Source organism: Mirounga leonina, unplaced genomic scaffold (assembly GCF_011800145.1).
Source record: "Mirounga leonina isolate KUSES-001 unplaced genomic scaffold, KU_Mleo_1.0 Mir_104, whole genome shotgun sequence".
NCBI lineage: Eukaryota > Metazoa > Chordata > Mammalia > Carnivora > Phocidae > Mirounga > Mirounga leonina.
Window position 1 is genome coordinate 10,316,640 of NW_023270231.1, and position 25,665 is coordinate 10,342,304.

General features: G+C 32.8%; 1 long non-coding RNA gene across 1 annotated transcript in view; it reads left to right on the plus strand.

Annotated features, from left to right (window-relative positions):
* LOC118016452 overlaps positions 1 to 25,665 on the plus strand; it is a 397,476-nt gene that overhangs the window by 90,246 nt on the left and 281,565 nt on the right. Inside the window, exon 3 of the long non-coding RNA XR_004680834.1 lies at positions 13,865 to 13,979. This is a non-coding gene — a long non-coding RNA (uncharacterized LOC118016452). The remainder of the gene's footprint in view (positions 1 to 13,864; positions 13,980 to 25,665) is intronic.

Here is a 25,665-nt window from a genome sequence, read left to right on the forward strand (position 1 = left end):
ATATACGCTTTAAACCTATGAATACCATCCCTCATTATAGACAACAGTTTATTAAAGCATTATTCATGGAACTTAGAATATTTTCTTTTTTATATAAATAATAAAAACAGTGAACGTCTTTTCCCCTGACTAAAGCATATGTCTCTAAGAAATCTACATGCAGAATTGCTGAAGAAAGGGGAATATACTTTTTAAATTTTGATAGATACTTAAAAATTGGTTTCCAAGTACATATGAAAATTCATTCCTCTACATCTTCATCAAAATTAGATATCTTCATTCTTACAGATATTTCTTTGTTTTAATTTGCATTTTCCAGATCACTTTTATTACCCATTGTATGTCTTCCTTTATAAATTTCTTGCTCATATACAATTCCATATTTTTATTGGATCAATTGTCTTTATTCTATTGACTTTTAGGAGTTCTTTATATGTTCTGGATATATGTGCATGTGTATGTGAAAAATTAATACATGTATGAGAGAGAGAGAAATGTTGCAAATATTTTGGTTTATACACTTATTTTCATTAGTCTTGGTGCCATATTGCTTAGTGGAGGCCTGGCAAATTTTAAAGTAAGAATATTATTTATCAGATATTGAATATTATTAGGATAGTGAGTGCTGAACTGTGTTCCTTACGTCTATCTCTACTATTTTTTTTAAATTTATTTTATTCAGATAGGAATTGATACTTATACTTTATAATCATGAAAACTAAGGTTTTGTGAGATGATGTGATTTACCTACAGTCAAACATTAGACAATAAACAAATAGGAATTCCAGTGAGATTATGGTGGCTCTCCTTATTACATCGTGCTACCAATATCTATATAGATCATAATATTATCTATTATCTATATTTTCTTTTTTTTTTTTTTTTAAGATTTTATTTATTTATTTGACAGAGAGTGTCACAGCGAGAGAGGGAACACAAGCAGGGGGAGTGGGAGAGGAAGAAGCAGGCTTCCCGCAGAGCAGGGAGCCCGATGTGGGACTCGATCCCAGGACCCGGGACCATGACCTGAGCCGAAGGCAGACGCTTAACGACTGAGCCACCCAGGCGCCCTATTATCTATATTTTCTTGAAATCACTTGAACTATACCAAATATTAAGCCTTCACATGGTGCTGACCTCAAGCTGCCTTGGTGAGTAAAAATCCAAGGAATTTGGCAATACAGTGAATTTAACTTGGTGTATGGCAGAGTCTAGAGACTAAATAATATGTCACAATACGTGTAAGCTTTCCTCCCAACACATTAAGAAAACACTCTCATAAACATGGATCCATCTATATCTGCTACGTTCACTTAGCAGAAGGCTAAAATATGAGATATTTTACTTTATATATTGTACATTTCATTATTCTACATTACAAACTCAATGGATTCTTTGGAGGTGATCCATTATGCAATTTAGTTTGGTATTGAAAATCCCAACACAATGAAGAACAAGCTACAAAGTTGCAATGAATTTTAAATAATACATCTTGCTTAATATGTGTGCTGATTTACCTAGCACCTCGAGAAGTTTGTCAGGCATTTATTTGATTGTTAGGAAAACTGTAAATAAAAGTGTTCAGCATATTTTCAGATATTAAAACTATTGTTCATCTTGATTTGACACCTTTGAGATTTGAAAATGGGCTGTATCTGCATTAAAGTAGCCCAGTAGATGGAAGAGTGATGGGAAATGTCAGCCACAGCTGTGGGTACTGGCCCCAAATTTAAGAAGACTGAAAGGAAAACTTTCTTCTCCAAACTGACCTGTCTCAGATTAATAACACATCCAATCCTGATTACATTTCATCTGTCATTCTCCAGGATTAATTCCTGTACAATATGGTTGAATGCATATGATCTTGTCAGCCCCATTTTGTAAAATTAATTAATGGTGATTAGATGTATGAATTTCAAAAATTTGGAATATGTTTACTGATGTAAAATATATTTTCTTTTTTTTTTTAAAGATTTTATTTATTTATTTGACAGACAGACACAGCTAGAGAGGGAACACAAGCAGGGGGAGTGGGAGAGGGAGAAGCAGGCTTCCCGCGGAGCAGGGAGCCCGATGTGGGGCTTGATCCCAGGACCCTGGGACCATGACCTGAGCCGGAGGCAGATGCTTAACAACTGAGCCACCCAGGCGCCCTAAAATATATTTTCTAACATGCAGTGTTTTTTATTGGGACGATGTTTTATGTTTCTCCTAAGACCCAGAGAAGATTCCAAATATATATATTTACATAGCATATACAGATATACTGTACATTATATGTAATACTTACTGCAGATATAGAGGACCAAACCTAAAATATAGAAAAAGAAGAAAACCACTTGTTTCAACCAAAGTATTACAGGACAGATTTTATATTATTTATTTTTAAGGGTAAGCCAGGTTCAAAGTTAATGTCAAACATAATTTTGTATTCAAAATTTGAAATATGTAATTGTCCTTAGAGAAAATCTTAGAACAGCATGTCTTCTTGCCAAATTTGTATTTGCATAATAGTTAGCTATAAGGTTATAGATCACTTTGTGGCAGAGTGCCAACCCATAAACTGCTACTAAAAACTTCAATCTGAAATACATTTATCTCAGTTAGGAGTTTGAATCCTCCATAAAAAATGAAATGCACTAGAGTCTCTTAGTTCTTAAAAAAGAGAACAAATTCTGTTTATTTCCACATTTCTTCCTTTAACTGCTGCAGACAAAAATGCAAAATGAATGTTGACATATTTGTTTAGCATCCCTGAACAGATTAAACTGCTTTAGAAGTTCTTCTGTAATCAGGCTTGAAAAATGGAAGCTAGCAGTCACATCCCTGGATAGATTAAATTGTTTCAAAAGTTTCTCATTAATCAGACATGAAAAAAATATTATCAAAGTAGCTGTAGGTCCTTTGAAAAATACTTGAAATTTTCCTTACAACAAACTTTTTTGCAGCTTCACTGTATAGTGACTGTTTTAGTCATACGTATACAAAATATAAGTATATAACCTGTTTAAGTTCTCTGTAGGTAAGTTGCTAAGTACAAACAAATACTGATCCATTGTGAAGTACACTGGGCTGAATGTGGAAGTGTCCTTTGCTTATATGTATCTTTGGGCAAATAAAATAGGTAAAAATTTGAACTTTGTTCAGGTGAACTGCAAGTATTGGAATGTTATTCTTCATAATAATTCCGTAAGTTTAACATTGCTGTACTAATTTTAGAGATGAGGAAACTAAATTTCAAAGGTATTAGTTGATTTGTCTTATATCATAGCAGTTGGGTAGCAAGTATTCAATGTTAGACCTATCTCACCCCAAAGTTTCTATTCCTCCCATTCTGTACTCTCTCTGAAACTAGCTTTTCCCTTTGTAAAATGAAGTGACTGGGTTATATTATTAATATTTTTAGGCTTTCTGTAGCTCTCATGTATAGGGTCTCTGATTCTTGATTTGATTTAATCTCCCCTTTCAAGTTTGGTTATATCACCTCAGTGTTAACATAATACATAGAAGTAAATTGTGACACTTACTCTATTTTCCACTCAAATCCTCTAAATTCCTGCCAGACAGGAACTGAGACTTGGGATAAGGAATGATTCATTTACTATAGAAATGGATATTATTCCAGCAGTGTGAACTCTTGACTTTACTTTCATCACTCAGCCAATGAGTATAAATGACTTGAATTTGATAGGCGCCATGCAGGCAAAAGACACACATTCACACCATTATATTTTTAGTACATTTGATAAATTTACTCATACATTTGAATGTAGTCAACAATGAATCACCACTAGTTACATTAGTTCCTTTACAGGTTTTGCTCTTCACACATTATTCTTTCTATAAAAATACATGACATTGCCAAATAGTGATCAAAAAGGAGCGGTCATATTCTCTTGGATTCAGGGTATGTTTTTAAATGAAAAATATTCATAAATGAAATTTAATTTCTATTTTCCCCCACATGCAATAAGTTATTAGATGCATCTCATTCATTGAGAAGGGTACATTTAGTATGGCTTAGCAAGAACGATGAGCTTTCTTTCAAAGAAGCAGTTGTACTAAAAAGCAGCTTGAATAGTCAAAGAAGAAGTCATAATTTTAGTCAAATATTTCATGTCGCAAATGATGTCAAAATTATTAAGATGTCATGGACAGATTTATGATTTCAACCATGATAGAGTAATAGGTATCAGACTTGCCTCCATAAACAATATGAAATTGGATAAAATATATGAGGCCATATTTTAAGATCTAGAATAATAGGCAGCATGTGGAAGAGATCTTTGAAAAAGAGAAATGTAAAAGATGTGTTTAGCTTGCATTCCAGATTTTTACGTGAAGATACTTTCCAAAATGTGACACTGAGAAATGAAACTCAAACAGAAACCAGAGGCCTCAACTGGGGAAAATAGAAATCAGAGTTTGGGGCTGCTCAGGGCCTGAAATTTGTGGAACAGGGTATTGGAGATGAGAGATCTGTGCAGAGAGGGAGTCTTAGAAATTTGCATAAGGTTCCACTTGAGTATTTAGCCAAATACTAATATGTGCATGTGGTAAAACCCTGCAAGGCTTAGTAGAGAACAGCTGTTGAACGGCTGTGAGCTGAAAAAAAATCTTTTTTTTCAGAAACTACACAATATTGGGAGACATTGGTATTCTTACTATCAATAGAGAAACATTTCTGAACTTACCAAACATTCAGTAGATTCCACTGAGTGCCCATTCAGTTTGGCAAAAAGGTCAAACCTTAGCAGTATGTCTAGGTAAATATACTCTAACAGAGCTTAAAACAAAACTACGACAGGATAAATTATACAGCTCAGCAACTGTGAAAGAAAGAAAACCCAATTTAATCAGACATAAAAGTAGTAACCACAATATTGAGAATACCTCTGAAAAGAGTAACCCTACCCTCTCTCCCCTTAAGGAAAAAACAAACAAACAAAACAAAAATGAACCATAACTATGAGAAAAAGCAGTCAATAGGAATACCACCAGACATTCTACATATGTTGAAATCATTCAAGAACTTTAAAGCAACTGTTATGAAAATGTTCAGTACTTTAATAAAATGTGTATGAAATGAATGACAGATGGAAGAACTCGATAGAGAAATGAAAAATATCATACAGGACCAAATGGGTGTTCAAAAACTGAAATGAATATTTTTCAGTATAGCTCAACTGAAGATTAGACACTAGAGAAGAACAAAAACCTTCAATAGACATAAAGGCACATCAAAAGAAATGAAAGCAAACGAAAGTGTAGATAGAAAAAAAAAAGAAGAAAGCATGTATACTGACTTGTGGGAAAAAAATTCATGTCTAAGGTATGTGTCATTAAAGAAACAGAAGGAAAGAAGAACAATCTTTCCAATCTCATAAAATATAAAACTCATAGATCCAAGGAAAACTTACCAATAGTCCATTTCAAAAATGAAAACAAGGAGAAAATATCAAAAGCAGCCAGAAAATAAAAAGTATTATATATAGGCAAACAATGAAAACAATTGCTGACATCTTATCAAGGACAGTGTAGGTCAGAAAGGAATAATATTTTTAAAGGACCAAAGGAAAAAAGTCATGTAGAAATCTAATCCTATAGATGGTATCATTTAAAAATGAAGGTGAAACAAAGACTTTTTCACATAAGCTAAGGCTGAGAGAATTTGTTACTAGCAGACCTTTGTTAAGGAAATATTAAAGAAGATTCCTCAGGGTGAATTAAAATGATATCAGAAGGAACCTCAGATCTACATGAAGAGATAAAGAATACAGGGAACAGTAAATATGTAAATAAATAAAAAGATTTATTAAAGAATTTATATCCAATATATTAGCAAGGTGTTTCAGACTTAAAACATATGGAAAATAAATCTATATAATATCACAAAGGACTAGATAGTGACAAATGGAATTATATTGCTGGAAGCTTCTAAAATTATATGTAAAGTTGTATTAATCCTTAATATATTTTAATCATTAAAGCGACCACAAAAATTAAAACGAAGAAGTATACCAAAAAAGGTATACCAACAAACCAAGAGAGGAGATTAAAAGAATGAACACCAAACAATACTTGACTAACTTAAAAGCTCAGGGAGGAAAGGAAAAAACAAGAGAAATGAACAGAGGGAACAAAGATAATAAAACTGATGGTAGACTTAAAATCAACCTTCTCAATAATTACACAAAATACTAATTGACAAAACTTTCCAATTAAAAGCATTAATGCCAGAATAAATAAAACAAGATCTAAATATATTCTATTTACAGAAGAAATTTAAATTTAAATTGAAGGAGTCAGAAATAAGATGAAAAAAATATATTCTATGTGAACACTAATCAGAAGAAAGTTGAATTGGATATAATATTACCAGAAAAAGTAGACTTGAAGACAATGCATTCTACCAGCAAAGTAGAGGAATATTTTTTAAGGATTAAATGTATAATTTATCAAGAATTTATAGTAGTCTTGGGCGCCTGGGTGGCTCAGTTGGTTAAGCGACTGCCTTCGGCTCAGGTCATGATCCTGGAGTCCCAGGATCGAGTCCCGCATCGGGCTACCTGCTCAGCAGGGAGTCTGCTTCTCCCTCTCCCGCTCCCCCCTCTTGTGCTCTCTCTCTCTCACTCTCTCTCTCAAATAAATAAATAAAATCTTAAAAAAAAAAAGGAATTTATAGTAGTCTTAAATTTGTATGTGCCTAGTAAAAGAGTTTCAGAATATATTAAAACTGAAACTGACAGAACCAAAAGACAAATTCACACTCAGATTTGAATACTTCATATCTTTCTAAAATAGATAAAGCAAAGTGACAGAAAATCAGTAAAGATATATTCAAACAACCAATTTGATAGGTTATCAACCAACTTGAGCTAATTTACATTCTTATTAAAATCTAACCATATAAAAAAATACATATTCTTGGGTGCCTGTGTGGCTCAGGTCATGATCCCAGGGTACTGGGATGGAGCCCTGCATGAAGCTCCCTGCTCAGCAGGGAGTCTGCTTCTCTTTCTCCCTCTGCTCCTCCCCCCACTGCTTGTTCTTTCCCTCTCTCTCTCTCTCAAAATAAATAAATAAAATCTTTAAAAATATATATTCTTTTCAAATACACTTTATATTTTCCACAAAACAGACCATATTATAGGCCATACACCATATCCAATAAATTTCAAAATATTTAATTCATCTACAGTATGTCCTCTGATCAAAACAGAATTACATTAAAAATCAGTATCAGAACAATATTTGAAAGAAATTCTCCAAATTTAGAAATTAAACTAACATTCTGAAATTCCTAATGTTCCTAAGTCACCTTTGGGTCAATGAATAAATCAGAAAAAAATTAGATAAAAACATAAACAGAAAAAAATATATATATCAAAATTTGTGGGATGCAGCAAAAGCGTATTTAGAGAAAAATGCATTGCTTAAAGTGATTGTAGTAGAAAATAAGAAAGTATAAAATTCATGAAGTTCCGTCTCAAGAAGCCAGAAACAGAAGAATAAATTAAATGCAATATAAGTAGAAATAAAAGTAATAGATAAGAGTACAATAGAAAATATAGAAACAGTGGGGAAATGAAGAAAATTTAAAATTGGCATTTTAAAATTATTGAAATTTTTGGGCGCCTGGGTAGCACAGTCAGTTAATCGTCCGACTCTTTGTTTCAGCTCAGTCATGATCTCAGGGTCTTAAGATTGAGCCCCCAGTGGCCTCTGGGCTCATAGGAGAATCTACTTGAGGATTGTCTCTCTCCCTTTCTGTCTGCCCTTCCCCCCACCCCTCTCTCTCTTTCTCTATTAAATAAATAAATATATCTTTAAAAATTTAAAAAAAATAAAAGTATTAAAATTTTGATCTGCCTCAGTACTGATCACACACACAAAAAAAGGAGAAAACAAGTGGAGTCAATGAAAGCATGTAATTTAATAACCTAGTGATACTAAAAGGAAATAAGGGAATTTATAAGCAATTTTATTATTTTGATTACACAATAATTAAACTGAACCATATATATTATCAAACCTGACACTGGAAGGAACAGAAAATCTGGATGGCCTTTTATCTATTAAAGAAATTAGATTTGTATTCGTAATTAAGAATTTTCCAACAAAGACAAGTCCAGACCCAGATGTATGTAAGAAATAAATAATATCAATCCTACATAATTTTTTCAGAAAATAGAGAAAAGAGGGAATACTTTCCACCTCACACTGATCATGATGCCAAAATCAGTCAAGAACATTATAGAAATAAAAAAAAATAATATCTTTTATGAACATTCTTGTGAAAATCCTTAAAATATTAGCAACTTGAATCCATGAGAAGTGCTGGAGAGGACATGGTACATCCACTTTGGAAAACAGTTTATTTCTTAACAATTTAATTATATCCTTAGTTAATCCAGCCATCTAGATATTTACCCAAAATAAATGAAAACATATTGACATGAATTAAAATGAATACATAACTTTACATGAACATTAATAGCAGATGTATTTATATTTATGGTAGCCCAAAACTGAGGGAAAAATGCATACAGTAGAATGAAAAATGCATAAGTATATGGATGATCTTACAAAGAGAATATTGACCGAAAGAAGATATATGTACTCCTTTCTTGTATGAACTTATATGATTACACTTGTATAAAGTTCAAACTATGGTATGAGAAGTCAAAATGGTGGTTACCCTGGAGAAGGCAATTAGTAAAGGGGCTTAATAGCACTTCTGGAGAGTTCTAATGGTATTGCTCTTGATTTCAGTGCTAATTAGAGACCTTCCTTATTTTGTAAAAATCCATTGTGCTGTAAACCTTTATTTTATGCTTTTTTCTTTATGTTATTTTTAAAACCCATTGGATTTCAGAAAGGGTCATATAAACTTGAGGCAAATTGGGATTTAGTTTGGCTTTTGGGATTTTATTAGAATTATATTATCCCAGTATTTTTATCCTGATAGTCATAATTTTGTACATATCATCTAATACAGTGATTGGAAAATAGAAAGCATACAATAAATGGCATTAATTGTTTCAATAATGAAATTCTAAGGGAGTAAATGAGTGACTACTATATGTAAAACCAACTGTAATATTTACGATTATTTCTACAAAAAAGAAAATATAATGGGAATAAAAGCACTGTGAGGTAATCAGAGCAACATATTTTTCTTAATGTATTAACTTCTCTCTTAATATAGAAGGATATCTAGATAGTCAAACATGTAGAGACTTACATCGCATACTTCTTTTAATTATTTTTCTTCATAACAGCTCTTGAGAAGTTATACCATTTATTCACAATGGCTCTTGTTTTCAGTACAATGAAGTCTTTCATCCTAAAATATAATAAATACACTATAAGAAGTGGTATTTTCACATGATGATTTTAGGCAATGAAACACTAATCCATTTTCATGACACAATAGTTTGTATTCAGAGCATATAATATGGAACAAAGTTGAATTGTGTACCATTCAATTTCAAGTGATACTAACATGCTTTTCTTTGTTTATGTATGATTAGCAAGAAAGAGGTACAGGTAGAATCTTCTATAAATATTTTTCTGTTTTCCATATATATTTTCCATACTTCCTTTGAAGTGCCCTCATGTTTATCCTTAAATTTGCTCCAAAAGTGCCTTAACTTTATAATTAAATACAGATTCAGTGCAAGGTGGCTATGAGTCTATAAAGTCTGTAAAATTGGTGAAAATGTATCCAACAGAATTTATTTTTCAAAGAATTACTCCCTTAGGCACATTTTCTGCCAGTCACCAGCTTTGGAGAGTACAATATATGTTCAATATATTATGTGTTGTGTAAAAACTACAGTGTTTATTTTCAGATTGTTAGTCATCACTTGTATAAACTTGATTTTATTGTTAATTGATATATTTTTCTACCTGTAAATATTGTGTATCTAGGATTAGTTTGGACTGCATCATATTTTTTCTCATTACAGCTAGAGGAAAATATGTTTTCATAACATGACTTTATCACTTAGCAAGAGGGATTTTCGGAATAAATTGAAGTGACTAAGCAAGATATGGTGTGTATGATCTTCCAAGACCAGTAATTTTAATCACGAACAACAACAACAAAATTACTGCCTATGTTTTCTTTTGGGAGTTTTATACTTTCAGCTCTTTAGATCTTTAATCCATTTTGAGTTTATTTTTGTGTGGGATGTAAAAATGTGGTCCAATTTTTTTCTTTTGTGTGTGGCTGTCCAGTTTTTCCAGCACCATTTATTGAAAAGACTGCCTTTTTCCCATTGTATATTCTTGTCTCCTTTGTCATAGATATATTGAACATATGTGTGTATCAGTTTACTTCTGGGAAATCTATCCTATTCTGTTGATCTATGAGTCTGTTTTTGTGCCAGTACCATAAGGTTTCGATTACTATAGCTTTGTAGTATATCTTGAAATCTGGGATTGTGATGCTTCCAGCTTTATTCTTCTTGCTCAAGATTGCTGTGGCTGTTTGAGGTCTTTTGTGATTTCATACAAAGTTTAGATCATTTGTTCTCGTTCTGTAGAAAATGGTATTACTATCTTGATGAGGATTGCACTGAAATGTAGATTGATTTGGGTAGTATAGAAATTTTAACTATATTAATTCTTCCAATCCATAGCATGGTATATCTTTCCATTTTTTTCTGTCATCTTCAATTTCTTTCATCAATGTCTTATACTTTTCAGAGTATAGGTCTTCCATCTCCTTGGTTATTTTTTCCCTAGGTATTTTACTCTTTTTGGTGTAACTGTAAATGCGGTTGTTTTCTTGATTTATCTTTCTGCTTCTTTATTATTAGTGTATAGAAATATAATTCTGTATATTAATTTTGTATCCTTTAGTGGATTCATTTATCAGTTCTAATAGTTTTTTGGTGGAGTCTTTAGGGTTTTCTATATATAATATTATGTCATCTGCAAATTGTGACAGTTTTACTTCTTCCTTATCAATATGAAAGGCCTTTAATTTCTTTTCCTTGTTTGATTGCTGCAACTAGGACTTTCAGTAATAAGTTGACTAAAAGTGGTGAGAGTGGACATCTTTGTCTTGTTTCTGATCTTAGAGGAAAAGCTCTCAGTTTTTCTCTATTGAGTATGATGTTAGCTATGGGTTCTTCATATACGGCCTTTATTATGCTGAGGTATGTTCCCTCTAAACCCATTCTGTTAAGAGTTTTTAATCATGAGTGAATGTTGTATTTTGTCAAATGCTTTTTATGCATCTGTTGAGATGAGCATCTACTATTTTAAATTTTGTTACATACACACTAAATATTTTCTGTGACACATTTTGCCCCATCTATACTTTCAATAAAACTGTAAAATGATAGGCAATTACCAAACAATAATTTTTAAAGTTTTATTCTGCAAGTATGTCTAAGAGATTTTAGCTAACCACACAAATATGAAATAAAATTTGTATGTTCAACTACAGTAATTTTTTGTAGAAATCAGAAGGCTTAATATAGAAACTGAATCACTATGCACATGAATCTGATGGGATGGTGGGGGTTAGCAGGAAAAAAAAGAACTGAGAATTTCTACTAATTCAAGTGTGAACTTCTAGATTTGCCCATGGCAAATTGTTGATCACATTCTTTAATGGCACTTGAAATATCAATTTTTGAATATATTACTAAAATATTCACTGCATTGACAGGCAGGGAGTGAAACAAGAGTAATTTACATAGAGGTAAAATTTATTCTTAAAATAAGTCACAAAACAACTTTGGCATATTTACTGAAATTCTTGACAGTACTAATTTAAAGTTAGCACTTTATGAAAAACTCAACAAAGAATGATATACATATATGTGAGTAGTAATACATAAATGCCCATATAAATCAAATTACTAACATAATGAAAATTGGCCACATTGTTAGGTTAATGAGAATATATATTTTTGTTAATAAGTGAAGATGATGCATTATGTTTTTAAAACTTAATCTTGCCTAAAAGATTTGAAGCATTTTTAATTGAGTTTGTTTCTGTCTTAGTTCTTATTTTAAAGATTAAAATTTCCCCTAAAAAAACCTAACATTATTATATCTCCTGGATCTGTAAGGGATTAAGTCTCCTATGTCTCTTAATTTTTAAAAATTTGATTTAAATTTGACTTTGGCATAAAATATAATTGTCAGAAGGAGATGCTGCAGAAAGTTCTTTGAACAAGATTAATGCAATTCTATATTTATTATTCTTGCCTTAAGCATAAAATCCAGAACTCCATGATGACATGTACTATCTCAGAACACACTTTTTAATACATCTATTTTGAGTTATTTCAAAGTTCTCGAATTGTGAATATTAAAGTAGGAATCTGATTCAAACTGGAAGTCTCAGAAGTAAGTATCCAAACCATTTTCTTAGAAGGCAAAGATCAGAAGCAGTATGGATACACTTGGATTCAGCTCAGGATACCCCTTGAGCTTTTTAAAACAAATATTATTTAATTAAGGAACTACTGGGCTTGATAGTCCAGTATTATAGTAAAGTGCACTATATTTTCCAGTTTCCATTCCTCTTTGGAACTTGCTTGGGGTAATTATTTTGCTTGTTATCTCTCTTCTTGAGGGTGGTCAGATTTTCATTGTTTTTTTTCTTTTCTGGTGTATTATATGAGATGTTTCTTGGTTACAAGTGACAGATACCTCTGTCAAACTAGATTATGTTAAAAGAAAAAGACAAAAAGCAGAATTTACCAGAATACAGGCCATCTCAATCAAAGGTGAGGAAGCATAGTTCTTCCTTCAGAAAGGAATGAACAAAGAACTGGAATGGCAGAAAGGTATTTGTCTCTCTGCTGCTGTATGTTCTTCTACCTGTACTTTACTATGGACAAGTGTTTACTTCACTCCTTACACATTCGCTTTCTCTGCTGTGGTACTCTAGTTTTAGGGAAACATGGATTCTCATCACCACATTGAATCTCTCCATTCTAATTCTAGATACCAGGTGGACAAAATATGATCCAGTTTGAGTAAAGTGTTCACCTTTAATCCAGTGGGTATGGCCAAGGCTGGTAAGGAACAGTACACTGTTCACTCAACAGAAGTTTTAGGATCACAATCAAAGCAGAAGACTTAGGGGCAGTGGATGTGGGTAATGAAGGAAGGATACAGGTGTATGGCTAATAAACACTTTTAGGTAAAAGACACATAGACCCAACAGGCACACAGAAATATTCCTTGCATTCACAGTGACAATGTTTGGTTGTCTGGATAGGTAAATTTGAATAATTCCTTGAATAAAAAATTTGTACTTATCATGAAAAGTTACCCACATATGCATACCTTGTTCACATCAATAGTCTTAAAGGTTTTTAATACTATGAATTTTCTTATAAAATTATAGTTTGCTTCTATAGAATTTAAGAGTTCTGAAACATAAATTCCCTGAGATCCTCTTAATCATTAACAAATAAATTATATAGATGTATATATATAAAATAATCTTAAATATTTCTGAAATCATTAAGAAAAGATAGCCATTAGGCCATTGGCAACAAAATATAATCGAAAGAATAAAACAATGATGGAAATAATAAACTGAATATTATATAGAGTAGACAAGTTTATTTTTGTTTGGCTTTTATGGGTGCTCTAAAGATTTCTTTTCAAGTTGAATCCAGAGGTGCTGGTGTGGATCAACCATTCTTCACTTGAATGAAATTTTCTATGTTTCCTTACTTGAAGGAGAAGAGCAAAAACCCAACCTGGATTTGTTCAATTCCCTCTTCAACTCCTGAGACAAGCCAAATGCTTACAGGTTCTCAGAAACAGGCAGAATGTTGCCAGATGAAAATGTCTACAAGATTCTGCTTTCTCATTTCAGCTGCTGGCCTTGCGGAGTCAGCTCTGGTGGAAGACTCCTGCTACCTGTTGTATGAGTTTCTCATTCTAAGGAACTTATGGATCAAAAGGGTATCCAGCCCTCAGTGATAACAAAGGTATGGTAATAGTCTTTGGATGACTGAATCAGAATTTATTGCAGATTATATCATTTTGCCAACTACTCAATTTAAATTTTGAATTAAGAAACAAAATGAAAATAGATGTTCTTTATTTTTCCCTTTTAACTTTAAGTGGCCAGAACCACATGCACCTTGATGGTTTCATCTTAAAATGCCATCAAAAACAACAGGCTTCTGGCTCAGTAGTTGTCCAGTGATGAGAGATACTTCTCAAAAATGACAGGAAAGAATGTGACTGTGTAGGGTACTTTATTTTTCTCTTTTCCTGACATCTGCAAATAATTCTGAATGGCATTTTTATCTAATTTGAATGAAATGCTTTATCCCTTTTTTAAATAAACACATTTGGCATCTGAAAATATTATCTTGGCCTCTAGTGACACAATTTCTCAGGTCAACTGGTAATTTCAGAGAGTGGAATAATTTAATGTGTGATGTGTATAGCATCTTGACTATAACTATACATCAGTGAGTGAAGGAAATATGAACAAAAATTTGATTGCTTTGAAAAATTTAGTTCTCACATCTAGACAATGAAAATCCCCTAAATGGATCCCCTAAGTTCTCCATTTTGAAAAATGAACAACCACTTGGTGTTGTGTGCAAGCAAATCTGTCTTGGCCAAATTCCTTTCTTCTTAAAACCAACATCTCGGGAAGGGAGATGCTAAAGAGAAGGTCAGGTTTGTTTTATGTTGTGAGTCAGTCAGAAAAGGTGATAAAATTCAGGACAGTTTAATGCACGAGAAAAGGAATTTTTATAAAGTCCTGTAAATCATGTAGGATCACCAAGTTGGAAGGTCAAATGAACTGAAAGAAAACTTAGTCAAATCTCCTTTGGAAAGAAAGGAAATTTATTTAATTACCTTCTTTGTAAAGGTACTTTTACAAAGAAGGTAATTAAAAAGTGAAGGGATGGGACAAATAACCCAACGTCATAGAACTTGCCCTTAGCCTACTGTTTTGTTCTCTGTTTCATATTCTTCTAATAAGTCCTGCTTTGGTTAAATACGTATAAAGATTTGGGCATTACTAGCCCTCTAATAGTCACGTTCTCTTAGGTGTCTTAGAGCTGTGTCTTTCTTATTTTCTTCCAAGTGGGAATCATGATATTCAAAGAAGTAGTAGAATTCTTCTCTTAACACTAAATAAAGTATTCCAGTTAAAGTTGTGTTTCACTATAATGTTATTTCCTAATGTGGAATCAGACTAACAGGGGATTTTGAAAATTAAAAGAAAAAAACTTTCAGACTTGTTATTTAACTAGATAAATTTGTTTCCAAAAGGTTGTGTAGTACTGGGGCTTTACTTGGCTTAGTATTTTTTATGACACTTAGTAATATTAAAGTAGAGCACTGATGATCATGAATAAACAAACTCAACTACCCTTGAGCTATGTGAAAAGGAAATTTGATAAGCAGAATCATCTTGACCTCATGGGGATATTTTAAACTTTTCTTTCAGTGAAGCTTTTGTGGTAACACCATTTTATCTTTCAGTTTCTATAGTATGTAGAATAGCTAAGTCAATAGACATTTATCTAATTCAGGCAAGCTAACATTGTAATACAATTATGTTTTCTAAAACACTTCCCGTGAGTTTGTTTTGTAAATTCATTTGGAATAACCATATTATATTACTAAATCTGTCTTCATTTCTTTAAATTGAAAATTAAATAAAAGCTGCTAATGTAAAGGTGGATGGCTATTTGTTTGCAAGAACTATAAATCAATTAAAAAAAAAACAAATGTGCATTAGATTAGATATTTGAATCTATTCCAGAGATTTTTATACCCCAATACTTTATTTTAGGATAATCAATTAACATTTTATTAACAGCAACACCACTAATTTTGATAATTAAAGCATACCTGAAAATTTCTGAACCTTTGTTAAAATGTATTTTTTCTCCTTCTAGAAAAAAGGTATCGTACAACTACCAGGCCTTTATATGTCATCCTATAAGCCAGCCATACAGGTTGTCTTATTTTAATCGTTACTGTCTTCAAATAAAAGCTTCTTCCAGATGTACTAAAGGAAACAGTAATCAAACCTAAGCTTCACCATCTCTAATATATGCTATTCCACTTGGATTTTTTTTCCTTTGAATTCTTAATTAAAAAATCTTTTAATGAGGGGCAGCTTGAGTGTGAAGCTGTCAGTTCTACCCTTGTCCTTGATGCATACCAGGAAAAAAAAAAAAAGGGAGAGATTTCACTTTTAAAAGAAGCTCCACTTTCTTGAGACATTTGTATTCAAACAGGACTCTCTCTTTCTCCTTTCTCCTGGGAGAACAGCTCTACTCTTCAAATGAAAAAGAAATAATAAAACACATCAGGAACAGCAGACCTCAGACCTAACGTTTCTCTCCTTGTCTTGGAATGTTATTTCCATATAGAAAGCTACTCTAATGGGACACTTGTGAATGGCAGGGAATTTAGCCCTCGTGGAGTCCTCTCCAGAAATTGGATTTTTGCTTAAGCAAACAGCAAACCATGCAGCGGGGGAAAAGCTATTTATTTGGCTGCCTGTTGAAGAGCCTTACAAAAATACAATTCAGTCTGTTCTGACCATTGAGTCAATCAGCATACACTGCAAAACGAAATCCAGTTACCTGTGTAAGGTATCAAATGAGCTCTTTCATGTAACAGTTAATCTCAAATACACTTTAATGATATTTTTCTTGATTACCCTTTTCTTAGATATAACGGCTTTTGCAGTTTACTTTCACGTTAAAGAAGGGTAAAAGGCTTATACAAGCTGCCAACTTCTACCCAGTCTTTTAAGGGATTATTTAGAATCTTTGCTGTTCAAATATAAGCAAATTTATACTAAGGAAAGTTAATCTTCAGTTTACAACATTTAATAATGTCATTCAAAATGCCTTATGACAACGCGTTTACCTTCTTAAATCAGATTTAGATTCTAAAAGGTTCTTATGGTTTATATGAAAAATGTTTCATAATCTTCTCATTTGCTTCATAACTTAAGTATGAGACATCCTTCTACACAAACTGATGCTTTTCTTTAAGCAAGTAACCCCCACCATAAAAAAAAAAAAAAAAAAATCTCTTCTAATGTCTCCAAAGTGCCATTCTAAAGGATAAGAGGAAATATCTCCACTGAAGGATTTTCTTTCAGTCATGAGAAAGATAAAGGTAATTCTTAAGAGGAGACAGACCCACTAATTTAAGTTTTGTGAATATTCGTTTATACTTGCTGACATTTTGGTGTGTCCTTTGCAGTGAATAGAGCTTCTTTCACTGTATTTCTCAGAAACAGCTTTTCTACACTAGAAACAATTCCCATCTTTCTACTAACAAGCTTTGTAGTTAAATATCAGTGAAGAAAATGAATACATCTCCTTGCTTTTTCCTTCTCCTCACCTCTCAACCTATGAAAACTTGGTATTTTACTGAAACCAACATTCTGTACCCTGAGGGAAAGTATAAAATAATGACAGCTTTTTAGCCAAATATGTCCATGATTTACGAAGGTGGAAGAGTCAGCTCTTTCCCATAATTCCATGAATGATTTGGTCAGGCTGAGATCTTTGTTAGTGAAAAGTGTTAGAACCCGGATGATTTAGAACTAGTGTGGCTCAACATTACTGAGGCATTATTATGGAGGAGTTTGCCAGGGAGATATTTAGTCTAAACTTATTTGATTATATGATATGCAGAAAAATTTTATATAGTTGATATCATTGAAGAACATTTAATATAATAAATTACATAGATATTTTGTAATAGTTTATAATATTTATTCATTTAAGAATCCCATATATTTTTTCTTTGAAGTGGTTATATATGCCTATAGTAAATATGCATAAACTGCAAAAGGTATGCATTGGAATATACATTTATTTAACATAGCAAGAGCTGTAGTTTGAATTGAATCAGTAGGAGGAAAGCATTCAGTCTACTTCTTCATTTCTTTCTGCCATAAGAAATAAAATACCGGGGCACCTGGGTGGCTCAATTGGTTAAGTGACTGCCTTTGGCTCAGGTCATGATCCTGGAGTCCCTGGATCAAGTCCCGCATCGGGCTCCCTGCTCGGCAGGGAGTCTGCTTCTCCCTCTGACCCTCCCCCCTCTCATGTGCTCTCTCTCATTCTCTCTCTCTCAAATAAATAAATAAAATCTTAAAAAAAAAAAAAAGAAAAGAAATAAAATACCAAGCCTAAGCCTTCAAATAATGAGTAAAAATTTTGAACAAATTATCTTAACTGGCATTTCCAAATTCAAATATTCCATTCTAAGCTATGTAGCTTATTATATAATAAGAATTGTTATCCTTGTTGTTGTAGTTGCAGTCTTATTTCTTTTTTCTTTTGTTTTTTTTTAATTCAATTAGCCAACATCATTAGTTTTTGATGTAGTATTCAATGACTCATTAGTTGTGTATAACACCCAGTGCTCATCATATCACATTGTGTGTCCTCCTTAATGCCCATCACCTAATTACCCCATCCCCCCAACCCATCTCCCTTTCTGCAACCCTCAGTTTGTTTCCCAGGGTCAAGAGTCTCTCATGGTTTGTCTTCCTCTCTGGTTTCTTCCCATTCAGTTTTCCCTTCCTTCCCCTATGATCTTCTGAGCTATTCCTTATATTCCACATATGAGTGAAACCATATGGCAATTGTCTTTCTCTAGTTGCAATCTTATTTCTGAGATAAAATGTATAGGCAACAGTTGATTTCAGAAAAACGATATGGTACAAAGCAATACATGCACATTTGTTTAGAAAGTTGTATTTGTAATTATTGGATTTATACTTGTTCATAGTAGAGATATTTAAAATTACAAAACAGTGTAAGGAAGAAAATTAAAATCACATCCAATCATATTTAACTAATCATCAAAAATATGCTAATTAAAACCAAACCAAACCAAACTACTACCTTTACATGCCCACCACAATGGCTGGGAAAGAAAAAAAAAAAAAAAAGACAAAGAAAAATGTCAAATATTGACAAACATGTAGAGAGACAAGAATCCTACTGGTGGTAGTATAAGTTGATGAAAACACTTTGAAAACTTATTAGCAGTATTTAATAAAGCTTATCATAGCCATACTCTATGATTCTATATGCCCACTTCTAAAACTATAACCAACAAAAATGCATATGTACATCCTCTGCAAAACATGAACATTGAGGATCTTCATAGCAGCACCATCAGTAATAACTAAAACTGGAAACTACCTAAATGTTCAGCAATGGTAGAACTGATATAAATGTACTATGGTGCATTTACAGAATGAAATACAATAAAGCAATGAAAATGCTTTATTGAAAATTGCAATTTCACACACCAACATGGATAAATTTCATGAATATGATATTGAGCCAAAGTGCCAGACAGAAGAGTGCACTATTCCATTTATATAAAAATTCAAAACCAGGCAAAACTAATTCATGGCGTTTGAAGTCATGATAGTAACTGTGTATTTTCTGATGTAGGGCTTGGGAGAGGTTCAAGTTGGTTTCAGGAATTTCATTAAATTCTATGTTTAGAATAGGGGAATTTTCTTAATGTGTGATAATAATATTTACAAAAAAAACCCACATATAGTCAAATAAAATATGCTTTGATATATTTATTTGCAGCCATTTAAAATGGTTAAAAATTAGAATTTTTAACAAAATTTTGAATCATAACATATACATTATATTTATTTTTTAATTTAGTGATGTATATTTATCTTTTTTTGAGGACAATGACTTTTAATGGTTATATAGCATCCAATTGTATAAATAAAAAACAATTTAAAAATACTTTTTCTGAATAGTTTTTGTGCATTTTCAATAGTATAAATAATGCTGCAACAGATATCATTCTGTATTGCTGATTTTCTTCAGGATTAAATCTAAATAGTGTGATAACCAAGTCAAAGAATATGATCATATGCTGGGCTTTGATAAATTTATCACATTGCTTTCAAAAATTATTTTATCAATTTATGCTCCCATCAACTGATGGGAACAAAATAATGAAGTTTAACAATCTTTGCCCAGTAGACAAAACAATGTCATTATTAAATTAGAATAATTTTTATTTGGGCGCCTGGGTGGCTCAGTTGGTTAAGCGACTGCCTTCGGCTCAGGTCGTGATCCTGGAGTCCCAGGATCGAGTCCCGCATCGGGGTCCCTGCTCGGCAGGGAGTCTGTTTCTCCCTCTGACCCTCCTCCCTCTCATGCTCTCTGTCTCTCATTCTCTCTCTCGCAAATAAATAAATAAAATTAAAAAAAATGAATAATTTGTATTTTCATATAGTTTAATTTTTTAATATGTTTAATGAATAATTGTTTTCTATAGCTAATTTTGATGCATGATCCATTTCCATTTTAGGTAAGGGGCTTTTTCTTGCTTAACTTTTTTTCTTTTCTCGATTTAAAAGCGTTCTTTATTAATTATAATAGTACTTTGTTTATTACACATATTCTTTCAAATTACTTAGTGCCCTATCAGTTTGTATATTTTTTGTAAATAAAGGAGTTTGAAATGTATGTTTAATAATCTTACTGAATTTTCTTTTAAAACTTCTTGAATTTATTTTGATGTGTGCAGTTTTATCACTTACAGTAATACCACAATGTTATGTTACTTGAATTAAGATATTTTTGATACATATTTGCCACACAGTAGTAGTTTATTTAATGAAAGAATTGAGTCTTTTAAAATAATGAACTAAGAGCCTCATCAGAATTTCATATAGGAGCAAATGCAGTTCTTAATCAGAAATAAGAAGATGGGTTTAAGTAGACATTTTACAATAATACATTTTAATAATTTTTGAAATAATATTTAAGGTTTGGAAGCAAATTTTAGCAATTAGCTGGTTAAACCTATCACAAGATGACTGAATTCACTATGTCATATTCTTCAGTTTGTCGTTACTTACATTTGGAACACAGGACTCAGAATTGTAAATAACACTCCAACTATGGTCTCTGGCTTTAGGCATGTCTAGATCCTAGTTTAAAACAATGCCATCAAGAATCCATGTCTTGGGGTACCTGGGTGGCTCATTCATTAAGCGTCTGCCTTCGGCTCGGGTCATGATCCCAGGGTCCTGGGATCGAGCCCCACATCGGGCTCCCTGCTCAGCGGGAAGCCTGCTTCTCCCTCTCCCTCTCCCACTCCCCCTGCTTGTGTTCCCTCTCTCGCTGTGCCTCTCTCTGTCAAATAAATAAATAAAATCTTTAAAAAAAAAAAAAAAAAAGAATCCATGTCTTATCAACTCCCAGTTTGGCTTTCCTTTTTTTTTTTCCTTTAAGATTTCATTTATTTATTTGACAGAGAGAGACACAGCGAGAGAGGGAACACAAGCAGGGGGAGTGGGAGAGGGAGAAGCAGGCTTCCGCCGAGCAGGGAGCCCGATCTGGGGCTCGATCCCAGGACCCTGGGATCATGACCCGAGCCGAAGGCAGACGCTTAACGGCTGAGCCACTCAGGTGCCCCTGGCTTTCCTTTATGTTGGCATGATCCTCTGGTAAGTTCTTCCCATAGGTTACTAAAATAGCTGCCAGAAGTTCCAGATGTATATTCCTACAGCTGAGCAACCTCAGTAGAAAGTGTCTTCTTCTCAATGGTTCTGGCAGAAATCTTAGAGATGGTTTGGTTCATCCATCTGTGCTACTTTCCTACCTCTGTACCAGTCCCTGTGCCTACAGGGATGCAGCTTTCTCATTGTCTGCCCTGAATCACACGCTCACATCTGGGGTCAGGAAATGAGGTCAGACATCAAGCATCAGATATTGGCCTAATAGTTGAGCAGACTGGCTCTTTGATGGAAAACCATGGTGCTTTTAGATGGGGAGTAAACACATTTGGGGCATGCAAAAAGATGTTCCCTGCAATACCAAGTCTCATCTTTTCTCTACTTTTACAGTTTATTAATAGATCAAAGTGCAGGAATTACATTTACTGATTAAGTATCGTCATTAGATTTGATCTATCATTCTCATTATTAGATCTTCTGAATTAGGGTCATAGGCAAATTTAGCATAATCATCATTGGGTTAATGTCCTTATGTAACTCATCTAGAAAATGTTGACTGGTAGAAGGGTAAGTTCATACAGATTTAGAAGTGAAATTATACACCGCAACACTAGATAATTTTTTCCAGGTTGTCACCTATCCTTTTATCAGGACCCTTAAGATAAGGATTAAGTACCAACTGTAAATCTACCTAATTACATCATTATCAAAGCATGCCTCTCAAGCATGTTCTGTAAGAATATCATGAAATACGTTGCTAAATGCCTTCTTAACTCTATATATACTGTGTTACATAATTTTCTATCAGTCTAGTCCCATTACCAAAAAATATAATAAGCTAGTTATGACACAATCATTTTGGTATTGCATACTATTCCTTGCTTTTCTAAATACTCCTACATCATGCTTTTTGTCATTTTCACAGTCAATTACAAGCTCTCTGGCTAACACTTTATTTCATCCAAGATTTTTCATGTTTTAGAAAATATCCTCACATGAAATACTTTTTTAAATGTGCCTATCTGCCAACAATCCCATTTATAATTTCTCTCAGGATCCTGGAATGCAACTCATCTGTATCTGAACTCATTTAGATAGGTTTAAAAATAATTTATCCACTTAATTGGGCTTCAATTATTGCTCTACATCTTCCAGTCTGAAGATCATTTTCTTGACAAATAATACTGAACAAAAATAGTATTCGACTATATTATACCATTTGCACTTCATCAAGCATCAGTTCTTTGCCTGGTAGTTGTTCCTATTTTGAATATTACAAAATTGCCAATTGTTATATTTAGCATTATTCACCAGCCTAATTAATTTTGAGCTTTAGTTTTCCTATTACCATTTTTATAATCCAGGCAACCATTTCTCTTCATTCCTGAAGGTTCTGATCTTTTTGAATCCTGTTGTGGAGTTTATTTTCAGTGAATTCCTGATTTCTTCTTCATTGGGACCTATCCTAATTGTATTATCACATGTTAATTTTCTGTCTTTCAAAACTCTTGCAGTAGCTTCTCTATCTAAAACAATGGGTTATGTCTACCATTTTTTCCTGTGATTTTATGAAATCAGATTTAAATAGATTTAACTATACCCCAGCTTCCCTTACTTGAATATAATAACCTTAAGATAACATGTTTTATTTCATAATGTAGACTAGAGGAAAAACTTATTAGTGTAGAATTTCAAGACCCGAATTCAAATTCTTGGTGGCTTCCCTGTCAGAGCTATGTTCAGGGATGTATCATCGAATAACTCTGGTTCTCATTTTTTCTCACTTGTAAGATAGGAATAAATATTAAGTCACATGAATAATATAGTATGGAAAAGATTCTGTGGGGAAAAAATTAAGTCATAAAATGAAAATGAGGAAGAAAGGCAATAAGAGATGTAAGAAAGAAAGAAATCTCCTCACTTGCACTTGCCCATCTAGCTCTGTATCGCTCAGAACAGAAGTTAACTTCCTTTTTCTCTGTATTCTAAAGTGTAGAGTTGTTGGCAAGTCAGTCCTTTATTATAAATGTTATTTTTATTAAATTTAAAGTATCTTTTTCCCTGAATACCAAAATAATATTCCCATTACAAAATAAACACAGAAAACATAACACAGAAATGTAAAGACTTTCATAGTCTCGCTCCCAGAGATAATCGTTAATGACAGCTACTAGTTCCCATGTTAGCTATAGTTAGTTCCTATAGTTAGCTAGGTTTTTGCTGCATATGATCACTAATAAACAGACTTGTATAAAAATGAGACCAAGTTTGGCAATGTGCTCATTTGCTTTACTTAATACATCTTGGATACCTTTCCATATCACTTTTTTGTTGACATGTTCATTCTTTCTAACAGGATTTACTTGCTGCTAGTGAAATGAAATAATGTGTAACAGATATTTGTAAAGTTGAAGTGCTCTAGTCCACTGGCACCTGCTGTATGCCAATTTAGTGGAGTGTCCTGTACCATATTTCCACAAAAATATAATTTCTGGTTTTCCAGCCTTTATTCCGATTTTCCCCTTTTGGTTGAACTACATGTAATTGCTAATAATCAACAAATTGGATTCACCGAACAGTACTTTTCTTATACCGCTAAGTATTACTTGAATTATTACCTTCCAAGGCCAGTTTGGGGCTAAGACATTGCTCAGCAAGTCTCCTGTGTTTCACTGTATGGTGGTAGGATAAGATAGAAGAAGAGGAGATGCTACACCTGCTGCTAAAAAGGAAGATATTCAATGGAAAATTATCCCAAATGGAGATAATTTCTCCCTTACTAGGGAAGCTCGCCAATTAAAAATTATGAAGATGTATTTATTCTTCTTTCTCCTGCTCGGCCTTCTCCCCTCCTGCGATGAGCTGATTTATTTTATTTTATTTTATTTTATTTTATTTTATTTTATTTTATTTTATTTATTTATTTATTTATTTATTTATTTATTTATTTATTTACTTACTTACTTACTTACTTACTTACTTACTTACTTCAACAAGCCATGCAACTTCAAAGTCTAAAGCTATTGGTTTCAGAGGCTCCGTTCAGCCTCAAAGGTCACAGATCCTTCCACCCTGTCCAAGCTTGTACAGATCAGGTTCTTTGTAGGATTCTATTGCCTTGATCTTTGATAGATTACTGGCCAGACCAGGATTTCCATGGAAGCAGATTTGAGAGCGTTTTGTTGTGGGGAGAAATTTTGGCAAGGTGTTCTTTAAAAACTTGTTAGATATAGAAGGATAAATCCACTCTTAATAAAGTATCATGTAGTATACTATTGGCCTCAATAAACATTATCAGTATTATAACTTAATAATGGTAATGAAAGTGGTTTCCATATATTTAGAGAGTATGATATAGATTATCATTTTGCTAATAATTGATAGAGAAGCATAGTGTTACACAGTACTTCCTGACTGAGTGGAATAACTTTACTTATCTTTCTCTATTAAATTCCATCAATATTCAAATGTCCTATATGCAAGGAGTTTGCTGATTCTTTTATACCAAAAGGTAGATTTAGCCCTTCTAGAATACATCTGTTTACTTCAGTCAAAAATAACGAATTGACATTTTATTTGACTTTAAATTGCATTTTTAAAAATAATTCTACCGTTGTTTTATTTTAATTTTCTAGTGTTCTTTTGATTTGTTTTTAGTAGAGTGCAAAACTTGCTTCTTTGTATATTATGCTAGTTTGAAAAACATAATGAAAAATTCATTTCATTCATTTTTCATTGTTTTATATTAAGCATCCCCATGTGGATTTGAATTTTGTGTTTCAAAACAGATTAGCGATGGGAATAATGGCAAAAATCTTTTTCATTTCCAACTGTCCTTTAATCACTTATATTTCTACCTTATACATTTGTTACAGTGATAGGAAACCATGGCATACTTTGACTGTAGTTAAAACAGAAAACATTTTAATGGTGGGGGTGGAAAAATCTCTCCAAAGACTTCTTTCTGTCCAGTTGTGGTATTTAAGTACTGATTCAATTAGAGTTAAGTGAATATTTACCAGGAAAGAAAGTGGACTTTATAAGTTTAACCAAGAAGCAGGTGATGATTAATTTCTTGCCTTCTTTCCTGCTTGATACTAAATTGACTCAAGTACATTATAGATGAAAGAGGCAGTCCATTGGAATTCACTCCCTTG